Source organism: Ursus arctos, unplaced genomic scaffold (assembly GCF_023065955.2).
Source record: "Ursus arctos isolate Adak ecotype North America unplaced genomic scaffold, UrsArc2.0 scaffold_1, whole genome shotgun sequence".
In the NCBI taxonomy this organism is placed as follows: domain Eukaryota; kingdom Metazoa; phylum Chordata; class Mammalia; order Carnivora; family Ursidae; genus Ursus; species Ursus arctos.
The window spans coordinates 47,875,634-47,893,340 of NW_026622763.1; the positions used below are offsets into that span (position 1 = coordinate 47,875,634).

Genomic DNA, 17,707 nt, shown 5'->3' on the forward strand with positions numbered 1-17,707 from the left:
AGGGGTAACTGGGCATTAAGAAGGCACCTGATGGAATGAGCACTGGGTGTTGTATACAACTGGTGAATCATAGAATTCTACTTCTGAAACTAATAATACAGTATATGTTAATTAAATTGAATTTAAATTTTAAAAAATTTTAAGAAACTTAGGAGTCAGCACAGTAATGCATTTGAAAACCCATTGCATTGATTTCTTTGATGTGGGTTCATCTCTCAAGCCCTCCCCTGACTTTTACCCACATCTTTAAGAGGGTATGTATGAGCCAACACAAGGCCAACACCATGTTCTGCAAGTGTGTGATTTATTGTTTTCCAAAAAGATCAAAAAAAGTCATGTGTTCAACAAATACAGCTGAATTCTCCTGCTATTGAGCAAATTCATTTCTTATTGACTTTCTTCAAAAATATGTGACTACAGAACTCTATTTCCACCCTTCTTAGAGATGACAAATTGGTCATTCACTTCAATTAATAACAATTGGGTAAATAGCCCTGAGACACCTGTTTGTCAAAACTAGCATTTCTTATTACACACTAGCTTAAGATACAGAGCTACAATTATGAAATTTATTTTAAAATCTTAACACATTACATTTAATGGCTGTTAAATCTGTTGTGTCTTTTAAGTCCCTCTTCCCCACAGATTGTAAATCAATCTTTTTTTTATTTCATAAAAGGTTAGATTAACACATACAATTTAATTTCAGAAGTGTGTTAAAAATACATGCATTCTATTAATATATTTTACAGTAACATTCAGATTAAAGAGATACTTCTTTCATTCCCTGTTAAGAGTTCTTCTCCTTTCCTGCCTTTCTCTCTCCCTTCCTGCTTTCTTTTCTTCCCCCTCCTCCTCCCACCAAATCCAAAACTTATTTCGAGCCACTGTGTTGACATTTTCCCTTTTTAATGAGTTCAGCATTTGCCAATGTCAGCATTTGGGACTTACATAGAATATAATTTCTTGATTTTTCATGATGATAAAGGGGGACTGCATTGTGGGAGTGGAAGGCCTCTGCACTGTTAGAGCTGGCAGCCAATATGATAAGGTTGGAAGTCTTTCTGACCCCTTGATGCTATCTCTGAAGACTTAAGTTCTACCATTAGCAATTTCATCCTTTGGGTTAGGGCATTGCCCTCATCAAAATGCAAATCCCTCTGGACCAGAAAAATGCCTTAAGCTGCTATCATTCATTAACGTCATATGACTAATTCATATATTGGAAACTTTCCAGCAGAACTAGACTAAGAACATATTTTGTAAGGAGAACTACAGAGATTCAGTTTGAGATTTGGGACTAAATGAGGTCGTAGAACATCCAAAGAGCAGTAGAAGGCCATTGCAGGCAGAGGAAGAGCACCTAAAGGTTGAAGAGGTTTAAGAAAAATTCAGCTAATTTCCACTTTGCCCATGCTTATTACCAAGTATAATTTTTTTAATAAAGAAAAAATATCCACATGAACACTCTATGAGCCTAGAGCAGGAAACTATGATTTCATCTGGGATCACATTAAGCAAGTATAATGGAAAGTGGGAAGCATCAACAGAAATTGACCTGTAGATAATCAAAAGTGCGAAAGAGTGTGGGTAGATATAGGGGGGTAGATGTTATTTGTTGCCTATACAGGATTTTAGAACACATATGTAATTCTGATAATGACTATGAAAACTAAGCACAAAAAACTAATCAAAAATCTCATTTCAATCTAATAGCTAAATATTCATTTCACCAAACTAGAATTGGGTATGTTTGCATATGCTCCCATTTTCTCTTCTTACATTTAGTAGGCATTCCTAGTGTCCTTATTTATACAAGTTTCATTGTTTATGTTCTGGGGAATACAAAGAGTAAGAAAGACAAAAGAGCTGTCCTCAATTAGCTACCAAAGTACAGCAAGAAAGAAAGAAAACAATAAATATAACACAAGGTGAGCAGTGATGTGAGCTCTTCGGGAAGTACAGATGAAGCACAATATAGTATATGGAGAGTGTTAAATAATGCTAAACACTTTAGTGATAAACAACCTGTTGAGTCATTGCTATGAAGGTTGGCAGTTGGGAGTGACAGGTCCTTTCATGCAGATCACCTAAGAAAAACCATCAGTTACCCACTAAGATGAGAGTTAACTAGAAAATTCTGGGTTTTTATCATTGAGAAAAGAGTCTCTCCTCCTACATTTGCTAAAAATTCTCAAAGATCCACAAGGCTTTAAGGAAGGAAACAGAAATTAAAATATCTGTTGAAGTTTTTCCTGAGATTTTATTCCTTTCAAGTCAGGTTCCTTGTGGTAGGCCAGGTTTGGGGTCAAGGGGTGCCAAAGTGTTAGATGTTAGAGCAGGGACTTTCTGAGCTGAGGTAGCAGAAGGTACCAAGACTAAGGGGAAGGTTCAAAGTGAACCACCATGTGGAAGTGTATGATCCAGAATTTCTGAAGGAGAAACTTAACAACAAATTATAAGGAGCCAGAGGCAGTATTGAAGTCAGAGTATGAAGCCTGAATTCTATAATAGGTTAGTCACATTGGACACTTGAATAAATGTTAGTGTCTGTGACTTACTGTTATGGAATATATGGGAGAAAATTTTGAGGTCAAACTTATTGGGCCAGAGGTTGAGTGGATATTGGCAACCAAAGCCAGTCTTCCTTGGACAGGTTACCAATTCTATCTTTGTGTTTTCACATTGCTTAATAATAAGTGATGAGAATTATTCTAGCAGTCATCTAGGCCACATGCATTTATTAAGTAACTATTGGGCCCCAGGCTCCATGCTGAGTGTACATGGAGAGTCAAGTGGAAGTAGATGTTGCTTCAGAGCCTGAAGTCCAAAGAGCAAATCTGGTGAGCCAGATGGAGCAACATTGCAAGGCTGGCCAGAGGCCGGCCTTAGAAGACTAGCTTCAACTTCTAAATAGTTGTGATTAAGTTTCCCACAGAACTCATAAAAGTCCTTTGGTTCACAACCATTTTCATAAACAGATGTATTGTAACAAGTGGATTTTGGAACACATGCCTTTAAAGGAGTGATGAGCAGAAAATAAATAGGCTCTTTTCAGGTAATGCCCAGGACACTTGTGGATTGTCATATCTGTTCTCTTGCACCTACATGTCCCATCCACCTGCCCATCTGTTGCTTTCATTCAAGGTCTGGGAATCCTACACCACGGGCAGGATTTTCACTTCTCAATATAGAACCATGTACCTTACCTCATGGTCCAACTGACTTCCTGAGAATAAATCATTGTCCTTGTATTTCGTAAAAGACAACATGACTTTGTTGTGAACATGGGTGAGCCTGCGTTCATTCAACAAACTATGTATTTTAGTTACCAAGAAGTGTCCTAAAATTTCAGATTATAATGCCCTGAAAGACGAATTTAGAATCAATTGTTGATCACAGTTTGAGCGGCCTTGTGTCCAGACTAAATGCAGTGTGACTTACCCTATGGTAAGTAACTTCTCTTCATTTGCAGTCTTGAAGTTGTTTTAAATGCCTTAAACCAAGTTTCTCCAACAGCAGTGTCAGGATTGTGACATTTTATGCTAGTTCTACAGCAAAAAGGGTTTTTTAGCAATGTGTTGAAAGGCAACGTGAGTTCACTCTGAGTCTTTGATTATGTTTAATAGCTTTGCTGTCAGACGGTGAGTCATGATCTTTCTCTTCTACTTTACAGTTTGTATTTACACCTCCTTGCATTTGATAAAAGCAATGTAACGGACTCTGCCCATTGACATGACAACTCCTTTATTTTAATCAGTGCAGAGGAAAAAAATAAAACTTAGCACAATAGAGTGTAAAACCCTTTCCTTCAGCCATTTTAAATTTTAGTAGTCATATGTGTAACCTTGTAGAAAGACTACTTTGTGAAACAAAATGTCAGCATGTCTAGTCATTTGATTTACATGAGAAATTTTGCTTTCTTTCTATCAGGTTCAATTTAGCAGATGAGCTTAAGGAAAAAATGTTTATCTTGTCTATTTGCAAGCCTTGGTGATGTAATCATTTATAAGCATGCCTTTGTAATATTTTATTTAATGGTAGAAAATCGATGCTAATTCTCTCTCCAAAGCAGTGAGGCTGAATTTGTCTAGCAGCAGGGTGTGGTCAGAGGAAATGAACTGCAGAGAGAGCCCCAGCTAAGGAGTGGGATCAGTATTTTCTGAATTCCTACTGGACCGCAATAATTGTTAATAATTTATCTCAAGTTTGCCTCTCTCTAGGCTGCATTTTTTAAAATATTTTATTTATTTATTTGACAGAGAGGGAGGCAGCCAGCGAGAGAGGGAACACGGGCAGGGGGAGTGGAAGAGGAAGAAGCAGGCTCATAGCGGAGGAGCCCGATGGGGGCTCGATCCCATAACGCCGGGATCACGCCCTGAGCCGAAGGCAGATGCTTAATGACTGCGCCACCCAGGTGCCCCTAGGCTGCATTTTTTAAAAGTAATTTCTTCTAGAAGTCTTTGAGCTTAGCCTTGTGGGGACTTTTTTTCCTCTTCATATACTAATGTCTTTAATCAGATGTCACTAATTTGAAAATAGATTACATCCCTTTTGCTGAAAATAATTTGGAGTTCAACCAAGTTGGTACCTGAGTAACTGCGTACTTGCCCCTCAGATAGGACTTTACTTAGGATCCAAGCAGAGAGATGAGGTAATGGATGAGCATAAGGCAGAGGTTGGCGAATTTTTTTTATGAAGGGTCAGATGGCAAGTATTTTTGGCTTTGTGAGTGATACGGTCTCTGTCACAACTACTCAACTCCAGTGTTGTAGCAGGCTAACAGGTATAAACATCAGGTAATAAGCAGTGATCATGGTTGTGTTCAAATAAAACTTTATTTACAAAAACAGGGAACAAGGGGTGCCTGGGTGGCAAAGTCAGTTAAGTGTCCGACTCTTAGTTTCAGCTAAAGTCATAATCTCAGGGTCCTGGGATTGAGCCCCATGATGGGCTCAGAGCTTGGCTTAGAATCTGCTTGGGATTTTCTCTCCCTATCCCTCTGCCCCTCCCACTTGTGCAGTCTCTGTCCCTCTCTCTCTAAAATAAATAAATAAGTCTTAAAAGAAAACAAAACAAAACAGGGAACAAGACATATTTGGCCTTCGTGCCATAATTTGTTAATGCCGGGTATAAGGTACCAGCCCCTGGGGATCATGTTTTGGCACCTGACTGCAGAATGACTGACCACATAAATTTGCATTGCTTGTCCATCCAGAGAAAGTGTTGGAGTTCCTTTGGATACTAACGAGTTATTTCAAATGTGTCCTAACACCAGCAAGCCCTTAGTCAGGGCTTGCAGGGCCCTAGGCAACAAGTGCTTGACTAAAGGGCAAGAGAGGACCATCTGAGACCTGGGTGGAGGTACCCACCCAGTATGTTTTCCCAGGTATTAGTAATATGGGGTGTGTGCCCTGAAGTGGGAGTAGAGGAGGGAATCTGGCCAGGGGAGAATTTCGGACTAAATACTATTCCTGCCAGTGGGCCCATTCCAAATAAAATCCTTCCAAGAGCTTAAGAAAGTAGGAGTCATCAGTATAATGGTGCTCCAGCCTCGTAGACAACAGTAGTCAGTTCAGAGAAAAGAGTCAGTCCCAGTACGGCTATGGGACTGCTTGGTAGGCACCACTTTGGACTGCTAAAAGATATCCGTGTTGTGGGAGTGAGGCTGTTGGGGCAGCCAATGGAGGGGAAGGCGAGAAAGAAGCAAGAAATGGTTGATGAGATATTCAGAAAAGTGGAAGCTTGTGTGATTCAGCAGCTAATTTAGACACCCTAGTTTTTCCCTAGCAACTTAATTCCTGGAGTATTTTGCAAGATTTAATTAAGGCACCACGGGAGTGGCACCAAGATTCTGATCTACGGATCAGGTAGATGGCTGCAGACAGCACTGCAGAGGCTGGGGAAGGGGGTTGTCAAGACCCAGGAACTAAACAGCTGCTGGCCAGACTAGGGCCGTAGGCATTATGCTCACATGGGACAAAAATGGATGCTACAAGGTCCAGAAATGGATTCTTTCTTTACGGAGTCTGTCTTATACCTCCGCAGGAAAATCAGACACTATGCCTAACGCTGCATTGTTCCATGAGAGTCTTAGCTACTGAAAGTCATATTGTCTACCTTTTTTTTTTTTTTACACATAAAGTACTTTTACATTATAAAAAGATTTTAAAAGATGCAGTGAGGATTTTACTTGAAAATGGAAGCATTTTCAAGATGAAAAGTGGAAACAAAGAACAGCATAATAGGTATTATGTTCGGCAGACCTTTCAAGTTAAGATGAGTTATTATATTGTAGAAAAATTTTAAAAATAAAGAGAGCAATACTTTTAACCTTTATGTGTATATTTAAACACTCATAAAACATTTCTACTTTTTATGACAAGAATTTCAATGTACTTACAGATGAAAGTAAAGAAGACTGCTTGATATTAATCGTGCAAAGGCAATAGAAATGTAAAGCATATTGCATTTATAGTCATGAGGAGACCCATGTGACTTTGTATACCATTTGTGTAGCTTTATTTCTAGAAAGAGATAGTCTTTTTGTTCTTTAATAAACTGCAGGCCTTGTCATCGATGGAGAATAATAGTCACCTTTTAGTTTCTCAGTTAGTGGCTTCTCTAGATCAGGTTTGCCTGAGAGGAAAGTGCATTTCAGTTCTAAGAAATTAAAATCTCTTGAACAGGGGCGCCTGGGTGGCGCAGTCGTTAGGCATCTGCCTTCAGCTCAGGGCGTGATCCCGGCGTTCCGGGATCGAGTCCCACGTCGGGTTCCTCCGCTGGGAGCCTGCTTCTTCCTCTCCCACTCCCCTGCTGTGTTCCCTCTCTCGCTGGCTGTCTCTCTGTCACATAAATAAATAAAATCTTAAAAAAAAAAAAAAAAAACCTCTTGAACAAAACTCTAAAAAGAAAAAAAAAAGCACTACAGTATAGAACCTCACAATAATTGGAAACCATAAGACTGATACCTTAGTCACATGGCTTTTTGGCAACCATTTTTGGGGAGCCACTATTTGACAGTAGAGTGGCTGAATTTGAGATAAACAGAACTGAGATGCTTCCTCAGTGACCCAGGAGAGATGAGACTGCTAAATGCAAACAGCATCGATTGTATTCAGCACCCTCAACTCGAAGGATGTATCTACATGTGAAAAGTGGGGTGTGGAGCCTTGTTAGAATATCTACCTTCCTTGGCACCCAAGGCTGATTCTGAAAAAGAACCATATACCAGGCAGCCCACCAGCAATGATGAAGGTCCTATTGCATGCGGAGCATTGGAGAGAGGGGCCATTTTGTGGAAACTGAAAGCCAAAATCCAACTAGACACCTGAGTTTGAAACAGGACTGTGAGTAGCACTCATTTATGTAAAGGAAAAAAAAAAAAAAAACAGGAAAACTAAGGTAATAGCAAAGGCCATTCACACATGTCCAGACTACAGGAATACCCAGAGCCATGCCCCTCTACAGAAACTGCTAGTGAGTCCCATGTCCCTCATGGGGGGGTGGCTATTGGTCTAAAGCCATGCATGGCTAGGAGAATCATTGACCAGCAGGTGAAACCCAACCAGGCAGCCTGCTGAGAAGCAAAATCCGGACCTAGCTTTGAGGTTCCTGTTCCCTAAGCCGCTTGTTTAACCTTCCATTTTCTATGTAGAGTGTTGAGTTCAGACACTAAAAACTCCCTCGTGAAGCTTTTTTCATTTCTAGGAGTGCCGGTGTCTCCACTGAGCCAGCCTTTGCAGAGGTTCTGAAATGCACTCTCCCCACAGTCTCCACGTTTTTCCTTCTGCTCTTCCCGTGAAAATGTGGAAAAAATTCACTTATCAGGTGGTTTGTCCTGATGCCAAACAACTCACTTGGTAATTGGTTTAATAGCAATAAATTAGCTTATCGATGATTTTGGAAGAGTTATAGCTCTACATTCTAGACATTCTTCACTCATACTGCTTCCTCACAGACTAATCTGGGGGCTCTTAGAGCAGAGGAACTCTTCTGGCTGCTAGTCTGAGGGGGAAACCCATCCAATTGCATCTGTTTAGCTTCTCTGTTCAGTGTCTGCGGTGATAAACTGGGCTTTGCTCATTTTGTGCCTGCTTTATACAAGAGGGATAATGGAAATAAAATGAATACTTCAGAACAAAGGCAATAAAGTATCATTATGGCTAATGAAGGAATGATTTGTTTTGAATGCCAATTGCTTAGAGGCAAGGATTTTGGAAAAATCAAATAATAAATGGTTACCGTATTGGCAGTGTAAATATTCCCCTATTGATCTTCTATGGAAATCAGATTTTAGAATAGAAAAATGGCCGACATACTTAAGAATAGATTCTAGAGCAAGTATCCATGATGAAATGTTGTCAAGTTCCTAACTTGCTTACATTACCTTTTCAGAAGCACCCTGATACTTAGATTTAGAACTTTTCCACCATCACTTTAATTTCTAGATTCTATAGATTAATAAAACTGAAGAGCAAAAGTTTCATGAGCCACGATAATCAGAACAAGGCTAAAACGCAGCAGTTCTCTTAAGTCTGCACTAGGCTCACCTAGAGAGTTTCTTTAAAAGACAGACTCCCAAGACATAGTCTCCAGAAACTTTGAGTCAGAAGAGCTAAGGAGGCCTACAAATCAGCATTCACACTAAATATCCAATGGGTTCCTATGCTTGTGGCCCTGATCGTATTTTGGGGAAAAACGGCAATAGAGTACATCCTGCTTTTGAATCAGATTTCACAGGACACATATAAGAAAGAGGACAGAAAGTTAGGAGGCTTAAAATAGCTGAAATCAGAGCTGAGATCAAGCCTCCGATCCAGAGTAGAGTGCCAAAAGGGAGGGAAAGGATAAAACGGAATATATATAGTCGGGCCACTCACCTTGCTCCCCTTTACCTGACCCACGCCAAGCCCGCATCTTACAGGACAACCCAGAGCTAATCCCCCACAGTCTTTAATGCACCCACTGAGTTCAACACTCCCTGCATCTCAGGAATAAAGGCACATTTTAGCAAGCAACACTGCAGTTACAGAGACTGGGGCTACTCAATACAAAAAAAGAAAAAAATTAAAAGGTAAAAACATCAATCACACAAATGTATTACCTGCCCTACTCATTATTTTTAAGCATCTGGATAGCATACTTGGTCTACAGTTCATCCAGATGTTTTGGCTTTGTGTACAGAGCCATGCACTGCATTCAAGCCTTCTGTTTTGATGTGCATTTCCATGCTTGAACAGTCAGTGTCTGTGCGTGTGTCAAGTGTGTCGTGAGGTGGAGGGTGAAGATACAGCCTGGAGGCAGGGGCAGACAGTCCCCAATTTCAAAAAGATGCTATTCCAAAGGTTGGTTTGTAACTTAGATGTTCAACATTCAAAGCATGGTTTCCTCTAGAAACCACGGTACATGCATTGGTTAACGGCTCAAGCCAGTCCACAGACGGTTTTTTAGTCCATGGCACAGTTAAGCTCGGTCTGGATTAAATCACCCAACCGACTTGCAGAGGGAGAGTGTCCCCCTGAAGCTCTCTGGAAGAGGAGGAGGAGAGGAAGAATTTCGTCTCTTTCCTACATTCAGGAATGACCCAGTGCTACAAAGTTTATACCTCCCTTCCTCACCCCCAGCTAAAACTCATTCCTAAACTCAATTTTTCTGAACCGAATGTAGTGAAAAGAAATTTGGACAAATTTGATTAAGTAGATAAATGACCTATAACCCCCTAGCTTTCCAGGAGATATTTGCCTTTTAAAAGACACTATTTAATTTTTTTAAAAATAAAGCTCTTATTGTGGAAATGACAGTCAGTGTAGCATAATAGTAGAACTACATGAACATGAAATATTCAGATTCTTTCAGGGAAAGGGAGACCATAGGCAGGCTGGACTTGCCTAGGGATTTTCTCTTAGTCTGTCTCCCAGGATGCTTCTCACATCTATATCAACAATTTTTACTTCTCCGCAACAAATATTCAGATTTTCCAAAGGTTACGCATTATGTTTTAAAGCAGCCAAATTGAGACAATTAGGCCACCAATGTGTGTGGTGGGCAGGGGTTGGGGAGAGGCAAAAGGGACAAGCCTTTGAACATATGGATCATTTCTGAGGTGAGTTCCGCCACTACTGAAAAATGTATTGGTCTATGTGGACAAATACCCATGCTGATTGTATATAAATATACTGAGTGCTGATGGCAAATCACGTTAATTAACACAGACCAACACTTCTTAGTGATATGCTACGATCGATGCTGTTCTATTATGATATTCATCTCTAATTAATTTGGCTCGGCAGGCTAAAACTGCAGACTGTGTCTACTCAGGGGACGGAATTTGAAATATGCAGTGCTTTGCTTGTGGACTGAACGAGTACATGGCTAAGCTGTGGGAGGCAGAAGAAGTCACTTCACAGCACCGCTCTCTGTCAGTGAGTTTCAACCAGAGAACCTCTGCAGAAGCAGAAAAAAAACCCATAGTCACTGCAGCAGAATTCCAGAGGTGGGAAGAGAAAGACATGATGTAGATATCCAAGAGAATCTTGGGGCCTGAGCAGAAATCAGTCAGATTTACCGGAGCTTATTGCAGGAGGCAGACACTCTTTGGTTTCACTCCGTTCTCTCTGGAGGAGAGTGAAATACTCTTTCGAATGCCGGGAAGCAGCATACTGAAGCAATAAATAGAGCAACATCTCAAGTCCAAATGAGTGGGTTCAAATCCCATCACGCCACCACTTATTGACCATATTGTTTGGGACAAGGAACTTATTTTCTCAAGTAACCCTCTCCTCATCTGTAATATGGGACTAATCATAGTTATTTTCACCCACTACCTGGGAGGGAGTGGTAAAGAAGAAGACGTGCCTTCAAGGGGCCTGGCGTTCCATGAACATTCACCGAGTATAAGCTGTTATTAGGCTGAGGGGCATAATTTGCTTTCATGGCCATTTAGTTCAGGGTAATGATGGGCTATGTGTAATAGCATCCTAGTCTACCTATCCAGACGAGATCACTACACGACAGGCCAGCTCTGTAAACCTTATGACCCTGGACGTCTAGAGGGCCAAGATACACTACTGCTCAAAGCTGTCTTTCAGTGACCTCCATTGTACAGGTAGCTTGATCATGGGCTGGAAAAGAATGACCAGTTAAGTTTCTGGAAGGATGTGGCCTTCTCCGTAGTAATTTTAGGACTGGACTGACCACAGTCTGAAAAAGAGAGAAGGGCCCCTTCTTATCCAGGTCTTGTATATACAAAGGGCAGCCTGTGGTTGATTTGATTTGATTTCCTATTTACTTTGTAACTGAGGGCCAGGTCAGTCCAGCACTGGGACATCCAAGATGCATTATAAAGCCAGCTCATAATTCAGATGAAGGAGAGGAGCAAATTCCCCAGCTCAGGATTGAGGATGTCGGCACAGCGCCCCTCCTCCTTGTGTGGTGCTGTAACTCTTTTAGTTGTCCCTCACTCTAATGAGCACTGAACTCACTCAGAATATACTAAGAGATAGTTTTTATTAAACATGATATTAAGAAAAAGGTTAGGTTCTCTTTTAGCACTGCAGACAATTACTGAAATATGTGAATTCAAATGGGAATGGAATTATAATAGGGTTTTGCTTTTTTAGTCTTCCCAGGTTCCACCCTTTCTCTTCCTCTCCTTTCCCTCCATCTCCAGCTTTGTCATGTAGGCCTGTAATGAGACCATGTAACAATGTCCCAGGAGCCCCTTTTGGAGAGCCCTTTGATATATAGTCCAGCGCATCCAAGCATTTTTAGTCTTGGATTATAATCACCTGTGAACACCTGCATCTGCCTCATTAGATCATAGTTCCTTAAAGATTGAGATCATGTGTTTTCACCATTTTTTTACCCCCCACCCCCACCCCTCCCTGCCTCAGCAGTGGCTCTCAGACAGTGACGGGGATACAATAGAAGGAGTGAGGTGCTTCCTGGTCTTCGTTGGGGACACGCCAGCAACTCTGGTGGGCCACACAGTGACCCCACCCTCCTCACTGACTTGGCCGCCTCCACTCCTGGCTCTGTCTTCTGCCAGACTTAAGCTCCCTTATGTCTTTTGTTGTCTTCTGACCTGAGTTTGGTGCATTTTTCTAATGGATAACTCTTGGTATGAGTGCCTTCTCTGTGTGTCTCGCATTCAAATTTCTCAGGGAGGGAACTTGATTCACTTAATTATTACACAGCATGCCCACATTGATTTATCTCATGGGCCACAATCCGGCTGATGGCCAGGCTCAGTCAGCGGTGGCCCAGGTAAGTGTGTTACCCGTACCAAAACATGTCCCCGTGAGCGTGGTGTCCTTGTGGATAGTCGGTAGAGAGAGAAGCTTTAGGTGTGGTGGGACCTCAGCCTTGCAGCACCTTTTCCCCACCAAAGAAGAATAAGCCCTCCAAAAATGTTTTCTAAATGGCCAATTGGCTCTGGGGGCTGGGCTTTTGCTTTAGGCATAGCGAATAAGAGATCCTTCGAAAAGATGAGCACAAGCATGTAATATAACTGCTAAATGCCAGCATTGTGCAAAATGCAAAAGAGAGAACGATTGACTAAAACACTGTCCCCAATCTCAAGGTGCACACAGAGCAGCAGCATATGACAATGGCTAAGAGTACGGGCTTTACATACCAGCTTCAATTATAGTTTGTTTGGTTTTTTATTTACCAGTTGAGTAACGTTAACTTCCCTAGGCGTCGGCGTCCTTGTTTGTAAAGTACCGCTTTGTACTGAGAAGATAGAGGGCTGGAAAGCTGTCCTGGAAATGGGCTCAGCAGCCACACAGCCTGGTGCTCGGTGGAGAAGTGGAGCATGGGTGTAGTAATTCTTTACTCACGTGATGTCAGGATACGTAAATCACCTAGCATAGTGCCTGGCACACCGAAAGATCTTACTGAAGAACAGCTGTATATTTTCTAATGCAACCTAAATATTAAAATGAAAGTATCCCTAAAGTACCATGGAAAGCAAAAAGGAGAGAGTGGAGGTCAGAGAGCTGATTGTTCCGACCAAGTTGGCAGGGCGGTGGCTGCAACCCAGGAGCACAGGGGTGGCTTCTACGGGCTGCGCGGTCCGAGCTGCTGCAGCTTTTCTCTCCACGCCGACAGGCAGCAGGAGGCAACCACGCAGGGGAAGACTGAGGCATGCCGGTGTGTGAAGGGGCGTCTGCAGCCATGTCTGTAATAAGCTACTCTGTTATCTTGCAAAATGCGTATCCTGTTAGTGCAGAATTTCCATAGATTTGCATTGATTTTGTGTTCATCTAGGCCTATAAGGATGTTATTAGAGCTCAGACACCATTTTGAGGGTTTGTTTACTTAAGTTTAACTGCTCCTGGGGAAAGCATAATATGAAAAATACATGACTGCGCTCTTGGATTTATTTAACTCAAGTTTTTCTGTCATAGCTGGAGTCCAACCCAAGGTACTAGTTTGAAAGTCTAATTAACAGCCAGGAAGGTCATTTGAGAGGGACTTGAGAGTTCATTTAAGGACACAGCCACACTTAGTTTACTTCACATGAAAAATTAAACACAAAAGTAATAACCACGAAGATCTGTTTCTGCTATGTGATTGTGTTAGACCAGAGGGGGAGAATTTATACTTAAGTTTCTGATTAAAGGAAAGGGTCCCATTTCATACTAAATGAAGAGAGCTAAGTTTTGACTAGAGGCCGCAATTTGTAATATTAGCATGTCTGGAATTACAATGACAGGGACACTTTTGTGAATCACCTAGAGTATAAGGGCCCCAGGTACGAGAAAGTGAATTGCTCTGATGAATGAAGAAAGCTGGATATCACAGGAGCAATTGTCCTCAGTAATAATCAGGCCAACCTACTACCTGCAACATGCTGAGCAAGTAGGTAATCAAGGACAGTGTCATGCATTAAAATGACAAGAAGGACCCGCTGAAAATCAGGCCGCAACATCACAGTCACCCTTTTTGTTCTGAGATAAAATGAAATGCTGGACTTTTTTTTAGTCCTTATCCACTTTCTTTCAGATATAAGGAAAATTATGTTTTATTACCAGATTAATTTTACCTTGTGAATTTATTAAGACATAGGCTGATCTAAAGAATAGCAGCTGACACTTGCATGCCTCTGGCTTCGCCAGTAGTTTCTTAAGTGACCTAATAAGTATTACTCTTATTTCTTATCATCAGTTCATTAGGATGCTTAAGAAATATGTGATAATAATTGAACATTCTACAAAGAGAAGAAAAGGGGTATAAAGGATGTCACCCATGTCTTTGATACACATGTTACAGTGCTTATGATATTTTCACTATATATACCATTGTGTGCACTGGAGACAGGGTTTAAGGTACAGCGTATTTGAACCTGGAGTGCAGCAGGGGGCTTTAAAATTCAATATTATGTGTGCCTATTTGACCTTCAGCTCCCTGCGAGCAGCCTCTCATCAGCAGGGCATTTCTTGACAGCATTGTTCTAAGACTCTAGATAACTTTTCCAAATGAAAAAATAATAGAAAATAGTGTGAAATTGTGAAATAGTGGTCACCTAGTGATCGTTTAGCCTGTTTTCAGCACCCACTTTGTAATAATCAAAACAATTCAAGTTTGAATTTTAGTAGCAATTTTTTCTTCTGCAGAACATAGATTTTCAGATGATGATGCCAGATTAATACACCATTTCCCTCACAATGCTGCCATTATCAGACCCCTGTCCCTCACCCCCATGCTCCATCCTTGGGGAAACGGCACACATGAAGAAAGAGTCCATTTATAAAAGTTACAAATACAATTACAGGTTAGACAGCTGTTCTCAGGAAGAAGCATTTCAAGTCCGTAGATTCAAAGCATGTCCTTTTCTTTATGTACGTATTTATTTTTATTATATTCATTCTTGGGCTATTGTTCGGAGATACTCTAATAAGGCTTTTTTTTTTCCATTTATTCACTGCATGTTTAAAGGGAAACAGAAGTGTGAGAAGAGCAGAGATTATTTAAAAGAGCTCTTACATGGGGGTGCCTGGATGGCTCAGTCAGTTGAGCGTGGAAACTCTCTGTTTGGGCTGGGGTCGTGATCTCAGGGTGGTGGGATAGAGCCCTGCATAGGTCTCCACTCAGCGTTGAGATTCTCTCTCTCCCTCTGCCCCTCCCTCCCACTCTCTCTCTCTTTCCCTCAAATAAATAATTTTTTTTTTTCTTTTAAAGAGAGAGCTCTGGTATGTTAACCCAGGGCAGTGGCCCAGGACCTCACAGATTTGTAACTTGCCAGGGTGCGTGGAGCTCCTGCTCTTTCCTAAGCCTCCTTCTGGTTTTCTGTTCAGTCTTTCCAAAGCAATGAAGTTCAACATCTGGACATACAGATAAGAAATTGAATCTCTCTCACCCCCAACATCTCCATAGGTTAAAAAAAACCTCTGACTCCTACAAATACATTGAACCAAGACATTTAATCTATGCATATTTAAGAACACAAATATTATAGACTCTCACGTCTGTTAAATAGCCACATTCTCTCTGAGCAATCCGCCTCTTGTTCAGCAATGACTCCCCCCCACACACAATGCTGGGGACACGTGGTAGGCACGCAATCAATGTTAGTTGGATCAATTTGGAGCTTCGAGGAGCGAGGAAGCCCAGATATGAAAAGGAAATGATCAGATTCTGACTTCACTTTTCCCCTTTTCTAGTTAAAAAAAAAAAAAGTACATGGAAAAAGGTACATCAAATGCATATGTACTGTTTCACAAGTAACTTTTTAAAAAGTGAACACCCTCATAACCACCACCTAGTAGTTGTCAGCCTCTTTGTTCTGATTCAAAATGGGTTACTTTCATTCCCTATAGTCCTTAGCACAGTGACATATCACTTGATAATTGAAATGAAAATAAAACTTAAAGATATTTTCATGTAAATCTAGTAAAACAATACCAATACTTATCACTGCATGAAATTCAGATTGCTCCACCAAGAATCTGGCATTTCAACAGAGAGCTATTTTTCCTCTACTCTGATTCCTTTGCAGTTGCAATTCTCTTTTGAGAGAAATTGCGCCCATCCCCGTAACAATGCTGAGAAGATAACTTCAGAAATTTTTAAATGAATGAATGAAAGAAAGAAAGAAAGAAAGAAAGAAAGAAAGAAAGAAAGAAAGAAAGAAAGAAAGAAAAAGAAAGAAAGAGAAAATGGGTCTTCTTCTTCTGGAGCAGACCACTACTCCTGCTAGGCAGGTAAACCAAAAACCCTAGGAGGTCTTAAGACATTTTTAAAGAAAGAAAATGTTTTGTGAATACAAAGGAAATCTGGACCCAAAAAAACCTAATGAAGTGAAAAGGTAAAATTTAAGAAGACAGCTATGTCTTGCGTAATGATTTATTTATGTGTTGATTGAGCCGACACCCCTTCACACTTAGAGTCTGGGATATGTGCAGGCTCCTTTGTGAAGAAAGAACTCCACCAAATTTTCCCTGAGAGGCTAGAGAAGAATTAAGGTTGAACATTTGATGTGATGGATTTCAGAAGTGGCTCAATTTAGCTAAGTTAAGGTTGAAATAGTGAGAAAACCAATACGATCCCAAAGGCAAAATTCTTTCTTCTGTAAAAACTAATCTTTTGCCAAAAAAATGCTTGCTTTAGAGCACAAAAAGAACTCTGTTAGAGTTGCGATTTTAAAACAATTGCTATCATTCTTGCCCAGAGGGTGAATTAACCTGAAACTCATCAGCCACGTAGTAAAGTTACATCTGTTAATAAAATGCATTTTTTTTCTTCACAGTAGTACTGATATATATCCTACAGGCGACCTCTAGGTTTCTTAATAAGCTGTGTTTATGGTTAAGACCATGTAAAACAATGAACACTTATCAACTACCTAGGTTGTATATAGAATGATACCAGGTATTCTAAAAATGCTGTAAGTGCATAACTATGCAGACTCTGCCTTGAAATATAAAATAAATGCTGAAAATATTCATGAGAGTAATGATTGGAGAAACTAACATTTTCTTTCAATATTTAGTTGGCTTTTTTTAGCAGGGATTAGAAGGGCATACAGGAACAACTTTGATTTAATGAAGTCATCAATAAAAAAGTAAATAAACACTTTGAAATGTGCATAACAGCTGCATATTTTAGATCAAGCATAGACTGGACAGCATCTGTGGAGACAAAAGAGGAGACGAATTATGGTCTGTTTTTCCTTCTCAGTAGCACACTTCATGTCCAACAGAGTCATTTTGAGAACTCTAGTAAACTATTCAGGTGTGAAAATAGAAGCTAGTGTATTTGTGTTCAAAAACAGAAGACTTTTGAGCACTGGAGTCATCTCTAGCCCTTAAAGAAAAGTACTAAATAGACTTAAGAGGAACAAAGGAAAACATGGGCTGCAAACATATCCTTGAAGACAAAGAACCCTAGAGTTCTCATACGGGACCAATACTTTGGGATAAAACTCAGCCGAGAGTAATTTACATGGAAGTATAGGAGATGCTTTGGGAAATGAAATCACTCTATGCTTAAAAGATATGGAATGAAAGAACTCCATTTTTAAGTGCCATGGGAAGAGATACCTTGCATTTATACACACAATTACCTTAGTTTTCAACAGCAAGATTTGTTGCAGTGGAAACATTCTCTTTTTTTAGGTTTAAGAGCTCCAAATGGTACTGTAGCCTACATTAAACATAAGTGCCCTTTTCCTTTACAAAACTCTCATCTACTCAAGTCATTG

General features: G+C 40.5%; 1 protein-coding gene across 8 annotated transcripts in view; it reads left to right on the forward strand.

The window, feature by feature from the left end:
* The window catches only part of B3GALT1 (beta-1,3-galactosyltransferase 1), a 513,181-nt gene that overhangs the window by 413,908 nt on the left and 81,566 nt on the right, over positions 1-17,707 (forward strand). For 2 of the 8 annotated variants that reach the window (XM_026492627.4, XM_026492628.4), the window contains exon 1: positions 2,754-3,450. The exons of 4 other annotated variants lie outside the window; for them this stretch is intronic. The gene's annotated coding sequence lies outside the window, so the exon portion shown is untranslated. Of the gene's footprint in view, positions 1-2,751; positions 3,451-10,292; positions 10,425-17,707 lie in introns of those variants that run through there. 2 more of the 8 variants (XM_044381516.3, XM_057318296.1) reach the window with 2 other exon arrangements.